We start from the raw sequence: 4,935 nt of genomic DNA, 5'->3' as shown, positions 1-4,935 counted from the left end.
CCCCTTCATTACTAGAATGTTTTCATGACTGCAGCACGCATCGGACTGTAAATGATCCAATGAGAGAGAGAGAAATGCACGGCATGGATAATATTGGTGGGGATATATGAGAAGACATGAAGCTGTCATGAAAAATGGCGGTTATGTAATTCAATATAAGAAAAAAGTGTTCAATTTAGCTTTTTTTGCTTCGTTTGATGCAGTGAAAGTGTCTTTGACAACTTGAAAAATAAAATGGAAGGTTATAGTATCCGTGTGATAGATTCGATACGGGGAATAGGGATTTGAAATACTCGGAAATCGATGCGAGCGCACGAAGGCTAAGCGATCATTTCATACATAATCAGAAAAATTATAATTTGAGAGGCAAACACGCTTGTCACGTGTGTGTCACAATAATTCTTTCCATCCACATACACAGCAAGAACTGAAGACCTAACGTGAAATATGCAAAGGAGCCAAGTTTTATTATTATGTAACTTTTGTCATACTTTTTAGCTTATAACGTCAACAACATGAACGGCACTTTTTGCAAGGCGGGATGGATTTACGAATATAATTTCACACTTCGGTTTCCCTTCGCTAACAATTGCAGCTCATCTTCGCTAGTAATACAGACTGCATAAACACTTCAAGATCTCCTACCTAAACTTCAAGATTTTCGTTTTTCCTTTGTAAATGCCTTTTCTTATGTTAAGAACATTTTTGAGATTAATTATTCTCGTCACGTGTATCTGTTTCTTCGTGATAACCTTTTACGGTTGTGAAATTCTCTAATCGTATATGAGGAAGTTTTGTATGTCCTTGGAGAAGAAATGTCACAAAAAGGTTCAGCGCCAGTCAAGGCGTCCGAACGACATAGAGAGCGTTCTTCCGTAATTTAATCATGTCGTGTGGTTCCTCTCACAGTTTTGATACAACGTTATAACTTCCTTTTCCAAATTTCTCTTCAACACTGTTCAGTCTTTAAGTCAATAGATTAACTTAACAGATAACGGATATGTATATGAAGAACACACACACACACACACACGCGCACACACACATACGCAGAGAGACAGAGAGAGAGAGAGATTTTGTACGACAATTAATGCATTCTCATCTTTCACCTTTTTCTACGGCATGGCGCAGAAAACATTACTAAACTTCGACACCCTTCAGTACACGTACATAAGCTAGGAGATATGCCGTTCGACTGCAATGCACGTTAATAGACGAGCACGTGTCGAGTCTACATTCTACATCAACGCCATTTACCGCCCAACACCACCACAACTAGTATTTTTTTTTTTTTTTGTCTGTAAATTGCGTGTGTTCTGACGGGCCGATTTGCCTGTGTACGGGATTAAAAACCCGAGTTGGGGGGGGGGGGAGAAAAAACCCTGATACTTCCGTATGAGATCGACTAACTCACCTTCGATTGAAAAAGTCCACAAAAAGATTCCGCCTGTCACAACGAGAATCGACCTTAGGCCTTTTCTAATCGAAGGTCGCAACGTAATTCCAATTTCCCTACGGAGGCGCTTTTCAATTTTTCGTTTTTTTCTTCTCCCAACGTATGATAAATCATATGGATTCATTCAAGTGACGACAATTCAGAGCAATCGCGCCACCATTTCAGATGCACGAAAGGAACAGAAGTAAAAAAGAAGAAAAACACATTTTTTTTATAGTGATTACCGTAAATAACTTGCGTGGTTTATGCATCCATCGACATGATTTTAAGCAGTATACTCTAAAAATCAGCAAATATTGATAAGACAGTTTTTCATCTGCAGCGATATATAGAAATTATAAAAATTAAGATATTTTAAAAACGAAGTATCGGAAGCATAGCTTGGTTATTGTCACTCTTCACAAATTCGAAGCTGGCGCCTTCTTTCAGTGTTCCATGTTCAGAAAAATATCATATTACTAGAACCCTTTTTGACACTGGCTCAACTGTAGCGTTCCTACCCCTGGATAACAATATATCTCTTTGACTTGATCGGAAAACGTTTCTGTTTCTAATTTCTATTTCTAAACATGTTAATGAAATAATTTAGTTAAGAAGGATGAACATTGATTTATTTGGCAAGCAACTTTTTTTTGCAGTAACTTGACTTGAAAAGTTGACATGCAATTAAACTCTGCACTACATATTAATAACAAACATGTTTAACTATTGTTAAACTAGCACTTAATTTTTAAAAGAAATCGGCAAAGAACCTTGCTTAAGTCAGGATGCTGAATACGTTGCAGAGTATGAAGGAAGTCCATTTTACAATTTGAAGTACTCTTATAAGAGTGCAATGCTCAAAAAAAATATTTGTTTATACCGACAACTTGGTGGGGGAAGGGAGGGAAGAACCCCAAATAACTCCTTGATGAGATAGCCAGAAAAAAGGAAACATCAACATCACAGAAATAAAGTGAACAAGAAGTTAAGTAGTTCTAAAGTAAAAACTGCCGATACTCCTGTGAATCATTTACCAAATTTTATCCTTTAGTTACCTTGAAGAATATTGGCAATCTCTTTTTTTATTTCTTCCCCTAACTCTAGCACTTAGCAGACTGGGCACTATCATCTGCTTACCACACACACACACACACACACACAGAGAGAGAGAGAGAGAATATATTTTAAATGTGACCATTTAAAATATTAATTTATTTTAAATTTGCAATTTTTGGATAAGAGAGGATTTAGAATTTTCTTTTTGATTGAAAGGATGTAAGTTATATACAATTCTGGAAAACGTCTTTCCATTAGAAGCAGACTAAATGCAGAAGTCAAACTACCGTTTTCGTTTATAGTTTGTACTGATAAATATTTCTCCCTGCTTTGGAAATTTTCTAATGACTAACTCCTTTTGTTTGCTTGTTAGAAAGACATTATGCCGAAAATGCTATTTATTAGTTTTTATTTATTATTTGTATTATTTTTTAAACTGACGAAGCCAAAACCCTTTAGTGATTATATTTTAATTTAACAATAACGCAAGAAGCATTTATAGACCAGGAAGCTAGTGCCTTGAGGCCAATAAACCTTGAAGTTATTATTATCATTACTGTAATATTATTCTTATGACGTTTCGCTTTACGACAATCCTCTTATACGAAGCTTTTAATTACAAGTAGCAAGCATTTATACGAGGGGGTGGAAAGTTCTGATGAATATCCATAATAAAGATCAGTAAATTTTATGTCCCATATATATTCTAAAAGAAAAAGCACACATTTTTTTTACAATTGGATGAAAGATGACGTAACAGATCGGCGCCTCCCTTTAAGCCATGCGATTCAAAATAATTTCTAGGTTTTCTAAAATTATTCTAAATATTTCTTTTGCGTGCCTGACGATATATGTGTCATATATGTGTGTGTAAAGACGTAAATAAATGCTTTATTTACGTCTTTACACACACATATATGACTACTTAAAACATTATTTAGCCATTACATGCATTCTGCAAGTGATAAAAAAGTCAGTGATTCACTATAGGATGAAATTCGCTATGCGGCGGGTGGTCTGTAACCCAACGTGTTGTACGACCGGACATGCACGTGTTATTATTATTATACCTCCCTGCAGTCAACAACTCAGAGTGAAAAGCCCTCCATTACATACACACAGCTCATCATACAGTGCCTTGAATGTATTCCCCGCTTCGCACCCACTACACTTGCAGGCAACGCATTTAAACCACCCTCAACTCAACAAGCAAAAAAATCAGTTCTTACCTATTTGTCCACGATCTTTTTATATAGCATCCAGGTATGACTCTTATTCCCTCCTGTATCCACCCATTCTATGAAATATCGATACTCATTATATGTCTTGAAGGCTTAATCCCCATCGTTCTTCTATCCACTAGCCTACAATGACATTCCCTCAATTTGTCTTCATGTTCAACATCCAGAGACTTGAAACCGCCCTAGTCAATCGTCTTTGAATCTTTTACAACATATTCTTCCTCTATTTGAAATCAAGTAACGAAATCTTGGCACAATAATCCATATGCGGTCTGAATAAAGCTTTATACAATGAAGTCATTACATCTTTATGCCTACATTTCAGTGTTCTAGGCATCACTGACATAAAAGGCCCTGGAGATCGAAAACGAAGAAAAAGGAGGGAGCTTAAAATCTCGATTTTTAAGTTTGCTGAATCATCCATAGTAACACAGCCATGTGGGAAAATATGGAATCAATTTCAAATAATTATTTCAGCTCAGATTCTTTTATTGTTCTATTTTTAATGTAGTACTCAGATGACGCGGAAAAGGCAAAACAGGCGCAATGTTCTCTGCTCAGAACCAAAATAACTTCTAATGACCCCAATATTAACCAAAAGATAATTTTACCTAAGAAATAGATCAAATGTGGTCACATCTGACTTTGAAGAAGAACATTTAATGAAGAAAATTTCATCGCTAATCAGATGAAACAGGATCAAAATTCGTACATCGTGAAAACACTGCTGCTGACAGAATCACGTGTGCTCGAGCTTTTTTGATGGTTGATAATGAAGTTCTTGACAACCAAGTTTCTAGGATCATAGCACATGTTATTTATTGCTTCAGATTAGTAAAAGGGTAATTTTTAATAACGTGAAATTCTTAATATTGACTCCTTTTCCCACCACAATCTCAAATTTGTTTTATGAGAACCGTGGATTAGGCCTATTGTGGATACCACCTTAAAAAAAAAAAGCGCGCCTAAATACCCTACCTCTGAGGTGTTGTGGAAAAAAGTGCACTTGCGTATTTGCTGTCGATCAACACATAGATTGGTTAATGATTAATATTCGTTAAAAAAATAAATCGCCCAACCAATGGGAGTGTTTCACCCAACCAATAATTTTTAAAATACTTTCATCAATGGATTTTGTAAGACTACGATGGTCCGTAACCATTTCCATCTATAGGCGGGCCCTGTCGTCCGTATTCTAGA

Source organism: Typopeltis vanoorti, chromosome 11 (assembly GCF_054136105.1).
Source record: "Typopeltis vanoorti isolate ZY-2024b chromosome 11, IOZ_Tvanoo_1.0, whole genome shotgun sequence".
NCBI classification, from domain to species: domain Eukaryota; kingdom Metazoa; phylum Arthropoda; class Arachnida; order Uropygi; family Thelyphonidae; genus Typopeltis; species Typopeltis vanoorti.
Note: the sequence above shows the minus strand (reverse complement) of the source record.